We start from the raw sequence: 20,173 nt of genomic DNA on the forward strand, positions 1-20,173 counted from the left end.
CTTTAACAAGGCCCATTCCTAACAGTTTGGTGAAATCCTCTAACAAGGTCACATTTAACAGTGTGTTGTAAGCCTTTAACAAGGTAGGCTTTTAATAGGGCATCACTTTAGAAGACTAAAAATCAAGTAGCATGTTATTGGTGGTTTTTCCCAAATTGGGTTTCCATGTAAATCATTGTGTCATCTTGCATGTTTTATCTCTGCATGTTGATTTACTGTAACTTGCTAATATGGTTGATTTATGTTTGGATGAATGAAAAGTACAGGGATTCATTAAAAGTAGTGAAAAAGTGTTATTAGGGCATTTGGACCTTGGATAACTGATTCACCCCCCCTCTCAGTTATTCTAAAAGAATTCTAACAAATGCATGCAGTAAGGAATAACAATATCTAAGTGGCATCAAATGTGTTTTGAAAATGCTGATAGTAGTAGAACTATGAATTCTATCGGATAAATTGATAACTCAATCATGAAATCCCATTGTAAATTGAGGATAATCTATTAGAAGACTCAAAGACCCATGTGCAAATTAAGCTTTGACAATGTGTCATGAGAAGACACCATGTCATGTCCAAATGCCGTGTGTCAGCTGGAAATATTCGTAATATTGAGATCTGTGGAAGGAAGATTAGAGCATGAAGGTGTTATCCAACCGTGCAATACAGGCATTATCACTATTGTGAAAAATTCAAAGGCAATAAACATTCAATTGAATTCAAGAGACATATTGCAATTATTTGGCTAAATGTCACTTCCTTTATGGCATATGGCTCGATTAATCTTGGCATACGATTTTAGAACTAATTTGAAGTTTGACAACGGTGCCAAGGATTCACCTAATATTTCTTCTACAATTGAAGAAGCTCGACAAGGTCCTCGATCTTTTTTTGTCATCAGATGTGTGGATAAAGGAAATTACACTAGCCGTTTGGGTCAAGGCCTATCAAAGAATTGAAGGCCAGTTACTATTCTAGAGGGATATATGCTTGATTCAACTTGGCCCTGTGTCAAAGTAATGATTCTACAAGTGTTCTGAGATCATTAAAAAAAAATCTAAAATGTATTAAGCCTGTGCCTTATTTTCACACCTATCGGTCTATTAATCAAATTGAAGAGAAACATTGAAAGAACCTTCCATATTGGGTGATAAGCTTTGATGGTAAATGCTGATATTGGGAACCTATTGATAACATGTCTAATCTCTACTGAGCATCAAGTACACGAAGTCCAAATACAGGACTGTAGACACAGTTTTATAACATTCTTGAATTTGAATTATATGAACTACCATCAATGATGAGAATTGTTTGATAAGATTTCTGATTTGACAAGAAGTAGAAATGTAGACTAAGCATGATGGCTTAACTATGGTTGGGCTGATAGAGGTTTAAAACTCGATAATAGATAAACTTTGATAATGTGAGATGTTACATATGAGATGAACCTAAATACAAACTAGAGGCCGTGGGAACTCGAGGAATTTCGTAAAGAGAAGATGTGGGATTAGTAAATAATGACATGTGGGGGTGAACATGCAAAGTGCAGATATTCCTTTAAACAAGTGTCAACCAAATATAAATCTAAAGATGATATCCATTCCTTATAAAAAACAAATATAAAGCTAAAAGTGAATTATAATAAAATGTTTAATTGTGAATTAAACATTACACATGTAAAGGATAAAAGTATAAGAAGACAAAGGGAGATAGTTTTCTTTCAAAGAATCAGTTATTATAACTGATAAGTCCTGTCAAAAAGATGAGAACTTATATAAGGGGAAAATAATCAAGGAAGGGGGGTTCTACTTTCCTTTCGAGGGGGAGAATTTGTGCTACAGGGAGGGGAAGAGTTCCAACATGTTCAAATTTATTCCAGCCTTTTTGAGAGAGAGACTATGGTGCTGAAGAAGAACATGGTTTTATATTTTCTCAAACTATGCATTGAAAAGGAGAGATTCTTGATTTTAAATGTAATGCATGGGAGGGGAGTTTCATTTTCTTCTAGATGGTAATTTTGATGTTGTGTGTAATAAGACCTGTATAGTCTTTTACATCTTAGAGAAGGGAGATTTGAGAGATAACTTCAAACTAAAACTTTGAGTTTGGGTAATTTTCTTTCCATTGATTGTTATGTTTGTGTAACTTTCAATTTTCTTTAAGTGAATTTGATGTTGCTATTTTTTGAATACATTTTGATATCAAGATATCTTTGGAGCTTTGGTTCTTCATTTTCTTGAGGATGGAAATTATTACTTTGATCTTTGCTCATTTTGTAATGCACTTTTTGGGAAAATGAACTTTGTGTTGTTTGCTATTTGTTTCCTTTTAGTTGCTTAGTTTTTCGCATCTATTCCATGTTTACGTATAAATATTTTTAAACCTTTCATGATTTTTGTTTAAAAGAATCCATATTTAATTCATTGTAAATCATGTACGAGGAGTTGTACTCGAAAAAATTTAGAGCAAGGTTATCAATTCAATGATAACCTATCCAACTATTAGTGCTGATTCAATCTTCCTATCTGGGCATTTAGAGTTAATTTGTGTTTATTTCTTTGAAGGATAATCTATTCACTAACAACAATCTAATTATGTACTAGTGATATTCATAATTCTTGTCCAGAATTGTTGCATGATCATTCTAATTATGGTTTTCTGATTGGACTGTCCTACCTAAACTATTGCACTAATTAGTAGGTCTAATATGCCTGGATTGGTGGTTCTTAAGTTAAAATTTAAATTGATTAAAGTATTTCTTTTAGGGATATGTTGATGAATTAAGGCTAGGAGGTTCTAGTTAGGATTTAGTTAGAGTTAAACAGATCTATTCTATTGATTACATTTGTGTTAGATTATTTCATCCTTGATTAAAGCCTTGTTACACTATATGTTTTCACCTATGCGTTGATATATTAAATGTCAAAGATTTTTCTATTTTACCAATTCCTCTAATTTTTTAAATTTATAAGTTTTATTGTTAGTTTTCAATTCACTACAATTTCAATCTTATTTAAAGTTCTGCATATGCCTCTTTAATATCTTCAAATTTGGGTTCATGTTAGTATCTATTTAGTCATTATCTACCAATCTATTTGGCATCTTTGTAATCATTAGTTATATTGGTTACCACTTGCATCACATTGTTTTGATAAAAAGGTACATTGACATAAGCTTTTTTGTTCATGCTATTTACTAATATTCTTATAGAGATAGCAGAATGAATTCATAAACTAAAAATGGGACAAAATGCGCACAAAACTTCATTATAAGCCTTACTTCTTGATTCAGTGGTCTTATGATCATCTCTAGGTGTCTCAATTATTCATTAACATGATTTCTATTCTTTATCAATCATATTAGTAAGTTTCCAAAACTAATATCCTTGGTGGGATGAGGATGATAAGCTTTGTCATTAGTATAATTCTAAGGTTTTAAGATAAAGATCTAAGTGTTTAACCTAAGATAGTTGGAATGATAAGGGTGAGAATCACCCTTATTATGTATAATATACCTTCTAATTTTAAGTTAGTTAGATTATAATGTTAGATATTCCTAGACTTCTATTATTAAGTAGGATACATTATTAGGAGTTTATGAGCTAGGTTAGTCATTAATTTTTCTCTTCCCTCTTGTTATTTTTATTATGAATTGAGGGGTTTTGCTATTTCTCCTTGATATATATGTCTTCTCCATTTGCTCCCATGTTTGCTAAATTATCTGCTTCTTTGTTCCCATCCTGAAATATATGCTAGATTTTGATATCTTCAAAATTGTCTAAAAGGGGTAGAGCATCTTCGAGTTTTCAATTAATTTTTTGGTTTGGGGTACTATCCTTTCTTAGGTCATTCAAAATTATTTGAGAATGTCCTTCAAATTTTTATTTTTTTCTCTTAATTCTAAGCATATATTAAGTCCTTCCGCTAGAGTTTCAAACTCTTCTATATTATTCGATTGAATACCCATCATTTTTGCTCATTTAGGTATTGAGTCACCATTATCTGAGTGGATGATACACCCTAGCCCAACCTTTCCTATATTTCCTCTTGATGCTCCATAAAAATTCAATTTTGTCCATCCTTGTGATGGTGGTTCCCATTTACACTTTGCTCTTTCTTCCTTATTTGCTTTCATGTAGGTTATTGGTAGGTTGGTTAGGTTTTTCCAGTTCTTCCTCATATTGACATCCCAATATGTAAATGACCCCTCTTCTTTCATTGTGTTTCTTGGATGGTTGTTTATAAATTTTTTTATGTAGCTTTCCACTTTGTTGAGAAATGAGGTTTCTGACATCTGTTCTTTCTTGAAAATACTTTTGTTTCTTTCCTTCCATATTTCCCATAAAAAGATTGATAGAGCAATTTTCCATAAGTTATCATATATCATTGAGTTTCTAACTTTTGGCCTCTTTTTAGATTTTCCCATGGAGTTTTTGGTGGGGCTATTGTCCAATTTAATTTTTGATAGAGTCATTTCCAACCTTTTTAGGAAAAGGTGCATTGGTATAATAGATACTATGTAGTTTCTGAGGTATTCTTACATAATAGGTATCTTGAGGGTCCTTCAAAAGCCATTTTGGTGAATCTATCAGTTGTTAGGATTCGATTTTGGATTGTTGCCCATTAGAAAATGCCAGCTTTGGGGAGACATACTGGATCCTAGCAAAGGTTTAGAGGTAAGTCTATTTCATCCCATCTTTGTGAGCTAGTTATTAGATAATATCCCTTCTTGAAACTATAATTCCCATTTTTGGTGGCTCCCCATATAATTTTGTCTTTCCTTTCTTTGAGGCATAGAGGCCTTTGGTTGAGGAATTGTTTGAAAACTTGCTTCTCTTGATCTATTAGATTGGTATCTGTGGTTGATTTCCAATTCCACTCCATTCTATCATTTCTATTGATTTTTTGTTTATAGTCACTGATATGCTTCTCCAATAGATCAATTAGAGTAGTTTTTATGTTTGGTGAGAGATTATAACTATTTGGTGGCACCTGGTAGTCCATCCCACGAGTCTTTCTAGAATAAGGCCTCTTTACCTTGTCTTATATCCCATGTTAGATTATTAGTGATGATAGGGTGACATTGCATCGTGAAGTCCCATGTTTGCAATCCTATAGGAGGGTTGTGAGTTCTAAATAATGATATCGCATCCAAATTATTTAGGTATTTTTGGTAGAGGATTTTGGCCCATTTATTTGCATTTTCATGGTACATTATCCATACTAGTTTTTCTCCTAGAGCTTCATTTTTCCAATTTAGATTTTTGATGCCTAGTCCCCCTAGTTGTTTGGATCTACATATGCTTTCCCATTTAATTAGGGCTAGTTTTTTCTTCTCTTCTACCCCACTCATGAAAAAGTTTCATAATTTTCTATCTAGATTCTTCTCTACTCCTTTGGGTAGAGGTGGACATGACATTTGATATATAGGTGTTGTAGATAGTACCAATTTAATTTTTGTTACCCTACATGCCTTGGTTAACCATTTTCCCTTCCAGCTTCCTATTTTCTTATTTATATTTTCTATAAGAGGCTCCCATGTTTTCCTTTTCATGGCCCACATGTCCAGTTGAATTCTTAGTTGCATTGGAATGTGCCTTTCTTATACCCCATGATACTATATATTCTACTTTCCATTTCCAATTGAGTATTTAGCGAAAAAATCATATTTTTCCTCATTAACCTTTTGATCTGATGCAACCATATATGTTTTTATTATTTTCTTAAAGTTTCAAGCTTCTTGTATTGTACTCTCCCCTAGGAGGATGGTATCAATTGAAAATTGTTGGTGTGTTGTATTTGGGATTCTATTAGCTATTGCCACTCCTTTGATTCTATTTTCTAGTTGTGACACTTTGATAGCTTTGCCAAATGCTTTTGCCATGATAATGAATAAGAATAGTGATATTGGATTTCCTTGTCTGATTCCCCTAGATATACCATAGAAATCTTTTGGAGTTCCATTAATGAGGAGGGAGATTTTGGGAAAGGCTATACAGTTAAAGATAAGATTAATCCATTGTCTCAAGAATCCAAATTCTTCTAAGGTTACATAGGAATATCTAGTCCACCTTGTCATAAGCCTTTTAGATGTCTAATCTCATGAACATGCATGCATCCTTGTTGATTTGGGTGGAGTGAATAATTCTTGCATAATGAGTTTTCCATCCAAAATAGATCTTCCCGGCACAAACCCTGTTTGTTCTTCTGATATTAATTTAGGTAATAGTTTTTAAAGTCTATTTTCTGGTGCTTTTGATAATACTTTGTATATCATTTTGCATAGTGCAAATGGCTAGAAGTCTCCCAGAGTCTAGAGTCTCGTAGTTTTGGTTTTCGGGAATTAGGGCTAAAAAGATGTTGTTGATTTTTGCAAGGAGAGAATAGAGTTCCTAGTAGCTTCTATTGCTTTCCATAGGTCATATCCTATTATGTCCCAACATTTTTGGAAAAAGAAAGCTTGGAATCCATCAGGTCCTAGGGATTTGTCTAGATTGAGTCCAAATAAAGCTTCTTTGATTTCCTCTTGGGCATAAGGTTTGTTTAATAGTTTGTTGTCCTCTTTTGTGATAATCTTCAAAATTGAATCTTTCACAACAGATTGTGCTATTAGATTGGAACTTTAAAGGTTATTGGGTATATCTATATAGCAATTTATGAATATTTTAATCACGTGATTTGGTTCTTCTATTTCATTTCCTAAGTTTTTTGTTTTTTGTGTTTTTTTTCTATTTTTATTCCTATTGTTTATGGTACTATTATGAAAGAATTATGTGTTTCGATCTCCTTCTAAAAGCCATGTTTTTATGGATTTTTGTTTCCAGTATATTTCTTCTTTTGTTAGTATATTTTCATATTTTGCTAATATTTCTTTTTCTTTAATATATGTTTCATTATCCATTTCTTTTTTAATTACATCTTCCTTAAGTTGTTTTTATCTCTACTTCAGATTTTAGTTTGCCATTAAATATTTTTTAAAAATGATTATTAGTCCATTGTAATATATTTTCTTTGAGTTTTTTTAGTTTGGATACAAAGCAGAACATTTTAGATCCTTCAAAGTTGTCCTCTTTCCACCATTGTCTTATTTTAGCTAAGAATACTTCATCTTTGAACCACATTTTTTCACACTTAAATGGGTTTCTTGTCAGATTTTTTGTTTCCATAAATTCTATTCTTATTGGGGAATGATCTAAGCCTATAGTTGGTAATATTTATGTATGACTTATGTAGTCAAAGTTGCCAAGGTCTCCTTTGATCATGAATATGTCTAGGCTTTCCATTATGTTGCAAAAGCCTTACCTTCTATTATTCCAAGTATAGATGTCATTTCTTATTGGAATGTCTAGTAAGCTTTCTTTGTCTATCCATTCTTTAAAGTCTTTCATTCTTTGTCACATTGTTTTGACTCCACCTAAATTTTCATCCAAGCTACTAATGGCATTAAAATATCCTCCTATAGAGAAATTTTTGCTTGATTATTTTCCATGAATTTTCTGATCTGGTTCCATATTTCTTTCTTCTTAGCTATTGGTATTGGTCTGTATACAGTAATGAGAGTTAGCTGAAGATTACTTTGAAATTTTTTTATTATCCCCCCAATCCAGTAGTTGCTTTATTATAACTTGTTGAAGTTTGCCTTTCTGGGATCCCAAATGACTCTACCTCTAGAGGCCCCGTTAGATTCTATTAGTTCCATTTTCCAGTAGCCAAGTTTCTTATTGAGATTTTCTCCTTGTTTATTAAGTTTGGTTTCTTGTAATAAGATTATTTTTTATTCAAAAAGTGTTAAGTTGCACTTTATCAAGCACTTTTTGTTAGGGGCATTTAGTCCCCTAACATTCCATATAGTTATCTTTATTTCTCATTGAGAAGGAACTTCTCCTTCCCTACATTTAGAACTTAGTGAATCTTCTCCTTCCCTACATTTAGAACTTAGTGAATCTTCTTCTAATTTTTTTCTTTCCTAATTACATTTCTTAGTTTAGCAAGCGATGTCCTACCCCTTTTTTTCTTTTGCTTTCCACATCTTGGCTTTTCTATTCTTTTTTCATTGCTTTCTATTCCCGATTTATCTATGTTGTTGTTTGCATTGATTTGAATTGTTGTTTTAATGTCCTCTTCCATATCTTCTTCTTCTTCTCTTAACTTTTGTAAGATCTGATCACTTAAATATGTTTTTTCCATCTTTTTCTTCCACTGTCTCCTCTTCTAAGGTATTTTCCATTATAGTCTTAACATGTTCTTCACCCCGTTCCATTTTGTCTATGAACTCAAATTCTTCCCAATCTTTATTCTTACTTAAACTTCCAATGTTCCATGTTTATCTATTACCTTTAAAGTCCTATGTACTTGCCATTATCAATTTATTCATGAAGGTTTTGACTTCGATTGGCATGAGGTTTCCACTATTGTTATCCAAAATCTCTTTTCTCTTTTCTAACCTCGAGCCACTATTTTCTTCAAATTGATCCTTCCCATTCATTGGAGTTTGCCAAAATTTATATAGTTTTTTTTGGTTTTCCTTTTTCATCTTTCTTATTGTTATGCTCCCCTATTGTTCTAAGTTTGCAAGAGGAATTGTGTTCAATGGGGAAGTGTTATCTCCTTTACTGGCTATCTCTATTCTCTCTTTTTGTAGATCCTCGTGTACTGTTTCTACTTGTTGATTTTTTCCTTGACTAAATTCCTCTTTTGTTGTAGCATTGATGTTATCCCTTTTATAGTCATGTGCTCTTTTTGGATGACTATAGTCTAGGTTCTTGGTGAGGATTTCTATTTCCATAGTGTTTGGTGATTCTTCCATTGGAGTATTTTTCTTTTCCTTCCTTTCTATTTCTTTATTTGTAGCTTTTTCTTTTTTATATTTTTCCTTTATTTTTTCATTATCGGTGTTGTTCATTTGTGTGTCTTGTTTAGTTTGATTCCCATCTATGTGTTGCTTAGTAAGTGGTTGTAGGGTACATTCTTGATTCCATGTTATTTCTTCCATAGTTTCCCCTTAATTGGTCCATCATTTCCCTTGATTACTTGTCTTTTCTTAATGTTTCTGATTGTTTCCCCTACATTGGCTTGGCAATCGCTGGTCAAATGAGCTATATGTTCTTGCTTCCATAAGATCACTTGATCTTGGATGTGATTTTGATTTAATAGGATGTCTTAGGCCAATTTTTTTGAAGTTGTGCATGTTGGTTTTGACTTCTTTTATATACACACTAGTACTTTAGGCCTCTATTTTCGACCAACATTTTCGACGACTGGCCAATTTGGCTTGTTAAAGTCATTTTTTTAATATGATCTAGAAAATGTCAAAATTTTGATGATAGTTAAGTTTGTCATCAAAATTTCAATGTTGTTGAGATCATATTAAAAAAAATAGTTAAACACTTCATTTTGTTTTCATGCGGCAGATTGTGGGTAGGAGTTTGGATCAGGGTTGAGAGGAGAAATCACAACAAGAGGTAAGGGTCAATTGTATGCTTGAAGAACACTATATTTTTTGTTCATTGTTTGATTTAACTATGTATGCTTGAAGAATTATGGTCTTTTGTATAGCAAAGTCTAGTGAAAATGTTCTGATGGTGTTATGGGTGAGTATTGGTAATAGAAGTGTGAAGGTGAAATGTATCTTTGTTTGGTGGTTGTGCCTAAAGAAACTACAAGGAGTCCGGTTGTGTTATGTGGTTTGGTTCTTTTGTCCTTAATGTCGCAATCTATGGTTGTTTGATTGCCTACCTACCTTAGTTGGAAGAAGGAAGGCCAATGGTTCTAGGTACACCATCTCCCTGGCTCTCTTTACTGATGGGCTAGAGTGGATGGGAGAAAGAGATATTCCCTTGAAGGACACTTTATAGATAGTTGACCGCACGGTAACCCTTGTCGCATTTGAGTAGCACAAATTGTGGCACCAATCTTCTTGGGATGACTTCCTATCAATACTAATTTGTACCACAAATGCAACCCCCTGACACATCTATACAACGTCCATTCCATGACATTCATGAATTCATTTAGTATATCCTCTAACCCTAAGCTAGATGTCATGTAAACATGTACATGAACATGGCATTGATCAGGTCCACATAAGCAAAAGTTGCCCCATCTTCCTCTTCTTATTTTAAAACGTGTGGTAGATATGGTTTGATATTTACTAAATTCAATGGGGATCTGAAAGAAGGAAGCCCTAGAATTCCCTATATCCACATCATCTAGAAACTCCTACCCTAAATTATTTGTTGACTGTAGATGCCAAAACCTAGACTTCCATCTAGGGATTTGCTGAATATTTGCATAAAAATATGAAGCCACTTTTTCTTGAATTCACTAGATATTATTTGCTATAGTTTTCAAGTGTTTATTTCATTTCCATATAATTCCTCTTTATACAACCATATAATAAAATACTCAATAAAACTCAAAAATCTGTACCCTATTAGTTTGAACTTTAGATATGCCTATAATAAGCTTATGATTGGGATACTAATAATTTACAAGACATCATTTTTAGCTTAGCAATTCTTTTCCAGATTTGAAATGGGAAGGTTCAGTGTATCTGAAGGATATCACAAATTTTTGTGAGGGAAGATGCCCTAGATTAACTTCTACTAATACAAATCCTAGCCTTATTACCTTCCCACAATCAAAGGCTCAAGCTTTAGACTTTAGGTCCACCTTGTATGTTTGGGGTTTACAAAAGCCTTGATCACATTTGTTTTTGCCTTATTATTTTGTAACATAATCTTTGATTATTTATTTAGCCATGATATGTTAGTTATTGCCTTCCCTATCCCTATCTGTCACTGTCTTCTTATTTGTCGATCTATAAATATAACATCTAGTGTGTGGTTATATTGTTTTCCATGTTTCTTTAATTCACAATTTACTATTCCTTTTAGTTACTGCCTATTCTATTAGATTCAATGATTTGATCAAATCTATTATAATTATAAATAACTTACTCAATTAAAGTGATAAAGATAATTAGCTATGTGACTGAAGAATGAATGATTCTGATGTGCTTTCACTTAAATGGGAAACAATGCCTCTCTTCAGTGATTTTACCTCATGTATTTTGCACCTTCAGGTATTTCTGCATTTGAATTAGTTTGTCTACTCCAAAAATTTGGCCTACTAATTGTGTACCATTCACCCCTTTCAAGCTAGATTTTGGCTTAAAGCATAGAAGAAATTTCTTAATCAAAACTCATACAAATAAGAGTTATGATCAGTTGGAAAAATTCAGTTGCAAATAGTTTGATGCAATTTTAAAAAATTCTTTTTCTGATACAATGTGATTCCCAATTTTGTTAGAACTAATTTTATCGGGATGACTTCCTATCAGCACTAATTTGTAGCACAAATGCAACACATGGCACATATATCTAGCTTTTAATCTTCAAATCGATTTCATATTTATGTATTTGTTATGATTTCTCTGGTTTATCTAACCTACAAATGTATTACAACAACTTATAAATTGTTTGCAAGACTATAGGGTATAGTTATGAATAAATTCCATCATACAATAGCTTATAGATTGTTTGTGTTCCACACTTTATTTTAAAGTGCTAATCCTGACAACTAATTGGTAAATGAAGTTCAATTTGTGACTATTTAGTGGAGACTCTTCACTTCCTATTAGAAATCCTTGTAATTGTATACATAATATTAACTTTTTAAAAAATTTCAATTGTATAGGCATAAATAATAGTTTGTCAATATACAAAAATCAATGAAGAAATTTTAATTTCTTATAAGTGAATTGAGCTAATTGATGACCAATATAAGTCCACACCACTGAATGAGTCTTTGATATCCAATATTGCAAATGCTCTAATCTGTTCACTTGTCACAAACACAATTTAGTCCCCTAACACTAATACCTAATTGCTTAAACTCTAAATTGATGCTACCTAATCAATGTAAGGTTTAAAAACAATGAAAACCAAAAAATGGAGCAGCAATGAAAACCAAACAACACTAGATAGCCTCTAGATAGCCAAACAATATATAAAATACAATATTGAGACCAACAATGATGAACAATCCAATAGCCCCAAAGAATGATCATATAAAAGACTGCAAATCTTTTGAATCCAAAAAAGTAGATCCACTTGAAGTGGTAAATTGAATCCTGGGATCAATCTTGAATGGTAACACACTTTAGGAATAGCAATCAATTTTGAAATAGGACCTTAGACCTTGTGCTCACCACCTTCTAAACCTTGAGATTGCAATGGATATGATATCTTAACAATCAACAAATTTGTGTTAGGATATAACAACTTGTGATCTTATAATAACAATTAGTTAATTAAGATAAAATTTTGTAGCTAAGACTATAGTAAAATCTTGAATAATAACAATATTACAAACTCAAATGTAAAGGCTAATTTTGATGCAATAAATTTTCATGAAAGCCAATCATATATCCTGGAGTTATTTTCATGGGATCACTGTTACATTGAGCATTGGATTGCATTTCCTCTAAAGAACCAAGAGGTTTGATTTTGTCTCAACCTATTCTCTCAATGTGTTTTCATACCAAGATGCAGACGAGAAACAATGGTAGTTCCCCACATAGGCTATATTTTGAATGTTGTTTTCAATGCACTAAATGAATTGTAGGGGTATGTTCTTTGGGTCTTCAATTGAGACCTTAGCCACAAAGACATTTAAATATAAAGGCTTATGAGGAAAAGTTGGCAGTTATGTAAATGATTACATGGTTGGACCCAACTATGATTTGGATATAATAGTTTTGGGAAATAAAGGTCTCATAAGTTAATATAGGGTTGATTTGGAGTGATTTCTCTATTTTCTTCAACAAAATAGAACAATCAATATTTTCGTTTACGTTATAGGTACTGCATCATTTTGGAGTTTCCTTGTGTACTCCTTGTGAGTGACCTTGACTCTATACTTTTGAACCCATTAACCTATTTGATTAGAAATCTTGCTTTGGTTTCTTCATAAAATCCCAACTATCTTGTGCTCCATAATTGAAGGTGGCTAGTACAATATAGGATTAGGTATAACCTTCTCTATTCACAAAAAATAACTAAGAATTTTCTCACTATTGAGCTCAAAATTATTAAATTGTTAAACTAGGGGGCTACACAATGGAAGCTTTTGTTGAGTTGGGGGAATGGAAGGAAAACTAAAAGTTGTAAACTATGCCCCCAACTAGATTTTCTAGTTATTCATTCATTTAGAATTCAACAATGAATATATATTGTCTCTTGTTGTGCCCTTGTGATCTATGTCTCTATAGTGATATTTTTCTAATGGAAGCTTTATTATTATTATATATATTTCTATTGTATAATTCATTTGATATGTCTACCTTATTGAAGAGTTAATAATATTTAATTATTTTTTATTATATACAAGATACTACTAATGCTTGTATGTTTATATTTGATATAATTTTATAGCTTGAATATTTTCTTGTGAAGAAAGTCCACGCCTAACAATATGAACTTAGAAAAAAATAAGGTGACAATTGCTAGATTGTGGTCTTAGTTCAAAAGAAATGGTGATGGAAAATGTTATTGTCCTTGCAAACAATACAAGGGCTTAAAGAATTGAATAATTCTAATCACAACTCAGAGACATTGTAGGCAACATGATTATATTGAAGGGGGAAAGGAATTTCATCCTTTGGTGAATGTGGATTTTGAACTAGTGGAACATGGAGGTGTGAATATCGAAGCAAAAGGTAATGCTCTCATGGAAGAAGATGATCCTGAGGTAGAGAACACAATTGAAGATGTTGGTATTAGTGCAACTGATAATGTGCTAGAGAACAGGATTGAAGATGTTACTGACGCAACTGATGAAGATGATGAAGATGATGATAGTACCACATCTAATGATGATGATGAAGAGAACATAGATATATCTGTAATTGAAAAGACATACAAGCCCTTGTAGCAAGGCTCCCAAACAAAACTCCTCTCCAATGTATTCTTGCTGGTAAACTTCAAGGTTATGAATGGTATATCCAATGTAGCAATTTTGCATATGCTAAGGATAGTGTCATTTTTGTCATCTTCTATGTTAGCATACCATTAATGTTATTTATATTAACAATTTTTTCCATGGGTTGATACTGATAGGTGAGTGTTTGTTACCACCATCAAACATTCTACCTCGTTCTTACTGAGAATTATTGGTCATTATGAAAGATATTGGAATGGAGTATCAAACAATACATGCATGTCCCAATGATCATATTATATATCATCAACAACATGAATTTGCAACACAATGCCCTAATTGTCACATTAGTAGATATCGATAAGATCAAATAACCAAAAAGGTGTCTCGCAAGGTTCTTCAGTACATTCACATTATTGCACGTCTACAACTATTATTTAGGTGCACTAACTTGGCACAATTTATGGATTATTAGGCACACAATAGAAGTCAAGATAACATTATGCAAATACATGCAGATTGTTTTGCATTTAAGGACATGGAAGATAGGTGTCCAATATTTAAGGAGGATCCTTGTAATCTGAAGCTTTCATTGGTAGCAGACGGTGTCAATCCATTTGGAGAGATGAGCTATGTTAACTTAGTCTGGCTTATTTTTGTTATTAACAATAACAGTCCTACTTGGATGTCTATAAAGAGGGAGCACATAATGTTGGCAATGATTGTACCAGGTATTTTTCTATTTAATAGTCATCTAAATTAATTTATAAACACAATATCAAAATGACCATAATAATTATGTTTTGTTTATGTTTTTTCGACTAGGTCAGTACCAAGTGAAAGATAAGAATGTATATATTGAGCCCTTAATTGATGTGTATGAGTTATGGAATGGGGTCACTATGTACAACATCTCTAAACCAATTGGTGAAAGACAATTTCAATTCCATGCAATTCTTGTATGGACAATGCATGATGCCCCTAAACTAACACATTTTTGTGGTATGTAAACCTATTAACACATATTTTTGGTATGTAATAGTGCTAACATATTTTTATTGTATGTTTAAGTTGCATGTGATAATTGTAGTTATGAATCTTCTAGTACACATGTCAGCCAATTATACACAATCTTGTAGGTCTTTAGACAAAGGGAAAATTTGCATGTCTAATTTGTGGTCCAAAGATGAAATCTTGTCATTCAAAAAGTTTAGGAAAACAGGTGTTCAATGAGCATAAACACTTTCTCCACAAAAATCATAAGATTGAATTTCCGAAAAAAAAACTTTTCCATGGGAAAGAAGAGACAACATCAAAGCCACAAGGAATGACACCTCACATATGGAAGTTGGAATACAATAGAACGAATCGTCGAAGTAATGTCTTTCCATCTAATGCAAGTTTTTGTATGAAATTAAAAATTGGATACTGTCTTTTGTTTAATAATGATGTAATTGATGTTCGTGAAGGTCGTCAAGGCATTGATGAGCAACTTCCAAAAGAACTTAAAAGCTATCCTAGACAATTAGTAGGTTGTCATAATACAAGCACCTCCCGATCATGCATTTGTTTGATGCTATGCATATTGGAAAGAATGTAATAGAGACACTATAGAAAACATTGGATGGAAGATGTGACAAAGAAAAATTGGCCAAAATTTGTAATGACATTGATGAATCCAATCATGCATTGAATTTTTGATCTGATTTAGGATCTATAAGATTATGACTTAATCCTAACAATAAGATATAAATTCCCAATCCTTGCAGTAAATGCATGGTCATGTATCTTAAACCATTGAAATTACAAGAAGATTTATGCTTTAAACACTTAAAATTAACAATGTGTTTAATAACATAAAATAAAGAACATAACTAAAAAAGAAATGAGAGAAATAAGAAAGAGATAGAAGAGATGCAAATGATTTGATGACGGAGTTCATTCGGTTAGGACTATGTCTTCCGGTCCACTTCTCAATTCGAGGACCACTTTATTAATGTCGCTAGGCAAAACACGCCTTCTTACAACATCCAAGCTTTAGCCTTTACAGTCTCTCTCTTTCAAACTTGAAGATAATAACTTCGTGCTTAGAATAATCTCTCACCTACAAGCTCTCTCAAGAATTACAAAACTTCTCCAAATTCTCCCAGGAGCAAATTTTTCCTTCCAAGCTAATTGTCCATCTCTTCTAAATTCCCACTCTTTTTATACATAAAATTTCCAAAATTTACAACCATATCCCCATTTTAAAATAACAAGTAACCTCATTTTTGGCTTTTATAATTATAAGCCTTACAAAAAAAATGATAATAAAGCTAACACCTCCATAATTATAGGGAACATGACAAAATATTTTAAGAGGGAGTTTGTATAAAACAACTTCTCGTGCAAATTCTAAATTATATTTGGAATTATTTTCCCAATATAATTTAAAATTCTTCCAAAATTCTAATGACATAATGATGACATCATCAATACTTTTTTTTTTTCGAACTTTGAATGATGATAACTTTCACATACATACTCCGATTTGACAAAACGAAGGCCATTGGAAAGCTCTTGATGAGTTCTTTAATTTGACACCCATTGTTAAACACTTTCAGGATAGTCAAATTTCACCCCTAGTTCACCAATTTGACTCAAACTTTGACAGAGCATATCTTGAGCAAATGGGCTCCTTTTTCACCCATTCAAGTTGCGTCGAGTTTAATTTTCCAAGCTCTTCACAATGATGTCATTTTTGAGAGATTTTGAGACTATAAAATTTTTACCCTATCTAGATCCACCTGGATCATTCTTTCCCACCGAGAAGCTTTTGGACCTCCAAAAGTTTATTTTTACATAAAATGAAAATGAGGGCATGTTTGCCTCACTTGTCCAGTATCATGTGTACAAACTGTTGGAATTCTAAATATCTGAACCATCAAACACATTATGAAGAATGACATGACACTGCTAATACAATCGACCATATATCCACTACTGTTCGCCAACTAGTAGAAATAGAAGCAACACAACTAAAATAACTGATGAAATGGAAAAAGTATCAACATTTTGGACCTCTTGTACAAAAACATTATTAGAAAATGAACCTTCCAAATCCTCTTTCACCATCACTGGTTGAAGACTTGATTCTGCTTGCACTTGATCCTCAGTAGTTGTTGTAGACATGAGAGTCAGTTTACTGCTTGCATTTACAATCATTTTCAAATGTCATGTGTTTACAATTGATCCTTCATTCTTCATGCGATGAGCTCTTATAATGTATTCAATTCCATTTTTAAACAAGTGATACCTATTATGTTCCCTACAGAAGATAGCTTTCCTATCATATAAATATGGGCTACCCAACACAATCCCACATATATCAAGTGGAACCACATCAAATTCAACCTCATCCATGAACTTAGATGTTATTGCAAATCTTAACTTACATTGCTTAGTGACTTGTAATGTATTATTATTGCACACCCAACCTAATGGATAAGGTCTCTTATGCGGTGTAGTTTTCAATCCCAATTGTTTAACAACTTCTTCTGAAATCAAATTAACTTGGGAACCACTATCCATCAATGTCTTAATTTTAGTGTTCTTTGAAATCACCCTTATATGAAAAAGCTCACACCTTTTACTATCTTCAGGAACATGACTTTTGGAAGTAGAAGCATTTGAAACATCAGTGGTAGAATCAACAAAAGTTTTATCTTTCAAACCCACAACTGATATTGTAGTCTTATCACCAAAATCTAATCCAAGATCCTAAACAAAACTATAAAATTTTGTTTTCCTTTGTTATTATTCTTAAATCACTTTGGTTTCAACTCTGGATGCAATTTCTAACACTTTTCTTTTGCATGTCCTTTCTTCTAACAATGTGAACACATAGGCTTTTCACCTTCCTCTTTCATCACTATGGCTGCTTTATTGCCTTTCTTGTTACTTTCAGGAGGAACAAATTCCTTCTTTGAATTGAAACTTGTGTTTCCTCCACCTGCTTCAATATGAGTTGCTTGAACACACACTTCACCAAAGTTAGAAGGACTAAACATCAATATTGTATGCTTCAAATAAGAATGCATTCCACCTATATACTTTAATAAAGTATCTTGTGTAAAGAGGAATTCCAAGAGTTAATGCCTTCTTCCTAAACACCTATGTATACTCTTGTACTAATTGTCCTTTACCTTGCTTTAGATTTTGCTAATCCATAATGGCTTGTTGCATATAACCTAATGGATAAAACTATTTCTTCAAAGCAGAAGGAAATTCATACCAAGATGAAATGATTTTACCATGTGCAGCAAGATTATCCTAGATCTTACTCTCCCACCAGACTAATGCAGTACCTCCCATTTTGAGAGTAGCTAGCTGGATTTTGGAAGAATCATCTAGAATATTTTGAACTCTGCAGTACACTTCAATTTGCTTAAGCCAATTATCCAATTTTTCAGCATCCAATTTACCACTATATATAGGGAAATCAAACTTAACATCCAATTTTAACAAGGGTGTCTTCACGAAATGTTTCTTTTTAGAAGTAGATAGAGAAGAAGATGATGATGAAGAAGAAGATGAAGAAGATGGGGATGGAGGTTCAAGAGGGTCACTACCACCTCCTGCTCCTTTACCTTTGTCATCTTTTGATGAAGATTTAGCTTCTTCCTTCTTCTTAGCCTTGTTTGTCTTTCTCAATTGTTGTTCATGCTTCTCTTGAAGAAGAATGTCCACCAAAGCTTTCAACTCCACAAAACCTCTCTGGAAGGCTTCTACATCAAATTCGGTAAGATTTTGTTTAGATGTCATGATTCGTGGAAAAGTTCTTCTTTTCCCAATCTCTGGATTGAACTCTACAAGTTCACCTTCTCCTTGTTTCAACTTCAACCTGGTTAACATTCACCACCTGCAATTTCTTTGCAAAAATAAGTTTTAATACCAAACTTGATCTGATTTAGGATCTATAAGATTATGACTTAATCCTAACAATCAGATATAAATTCCTGATCCTTGCAGTAAATACATAGTTATGTATCTTAAACCATTGAAATTACAAGAAGATTTATGCTTTAAACACTTAAAATTAACAATGTTTTTAATAACATAAAATAAAGAACATAACTAAAAAAGAAATGAGAGAAATAAGAAATAGATAGAAGAGATGCAAATGATTTGATAACAAAGTTCATCCGGTTAGGACTACGTCTCCGGGTCCACTTCTCAATTGATCGAGGACCACTTTATTAATGTCGCCAGGCAAAACATGCCTTCTTACAACATCCAAGTTTCAACCTTTACAATCTCTCTCTTTCACACTTGAAGATAATAACTTCATGCTTAGAATAATGTCTCACCTACAAGCTCTCTCAAGAATTAACTTCTCCAAATTCTCCCAGAAGCAAATTTTTCCTTCCAAGCTAATTGTCTATCTCTTCTAAATTCCCCCTCCTTTTATACATAAAATTTCCAAAACTTACAACCGTATCCCCATTTTAAAATAACAAATAACCTCATTTTTGGCTTTTATAATTATAAGCCTTACAAAAAAACGATAATAAAGCTAAAACCTCCATAATTATAGGGAATATAATGACAAAATATTTTAAGAGGGAGTCTGTATAAAACAACTTCTCGTGCAAATTCTAAATTATATTTGGAATTGTTTTCCCGATATAATTTAAAATTCCTCCAAAATCCTAATGACATAATGATGAAATCATCAATACTTGTTTCTTTTTCCAGAACTTTGAATGATGATAACTTTCACATACATACTCTGATTTTGACAAAACGAAGGCCATTGGAAAGCTCTTGATGAGTTCTTTAATTTGACACCCATTGTTGAACACTTTCAATATAGTCTAATTTCACCTCTAGTTCACCAATTTGACTCAAACTTTGACAGAGCATATATTAAGCAAATGGGTTGCTTTTTCACCCATTCAAGTTGCGTCAAGTTTAATTTTCCAAGCTCTTCACAATGATGTCATTTTTGAGAGATTTTGAAACTATGAAATTTTTAGCCTTTTTAGATCCACCTGGATCAATTTTTACCTTGAATCAAATAGCAATAGAAATTGAATTAATATGAGTGTCATTACTTGATTCTTAACACAACAACAAACTGATGCCATATTTGAAATCATAAAAAAAACTTAATTTCCCACAAAATTTGTTGCAAACATAAGTAGTCTCATATCAAAGAAAGGTGATTTTGGGTTAGGGGTTGAAAATGCATGATC

At 32.5% G+C, this 20,173-nt stretch overlaps 1 long non-coding RNA gene across 1 annotated transcript in view; it reads right to left on the minus strand.

The window, feature by feature from the left end:
• The window catches only part of LOC149553964 (uncharacterized), a 43,468-nt gene extending 24,660 nt beyond the window's left edge, over positions 1 to 18,808 (minus strand). Inside the window, exon 1 of the long non-coding RNA XR_016353495.1 lies at positions 18,566 to 18,808. This is a non-coding gene — a long non-coding RNA (uncharacterized LOC149553964). The remainder of the gene's footprint in view (positions 1 to 18,565) is intronic.
• Between the last annotated feature and the right edge of the window lie 1,365 nt (positions 18,809 to 20,173).

This window comes from Cupressus sempervirens, chromosome 6 (genome assembly GCF_028749045.1).
Source record: "Cupressus sempervirens isolate cs-2001-9-10 chromosome 6, ASM2874904v1, whole genome shotgun sequence".
NCBI classification, from domain to species: domain Eukaryota; kingdom Viridiplantae; phylum Streptophyta; class Pinopsida; order Cupressales; family Cupressaceae; genus Cupressus; species Cupressus sempervirens.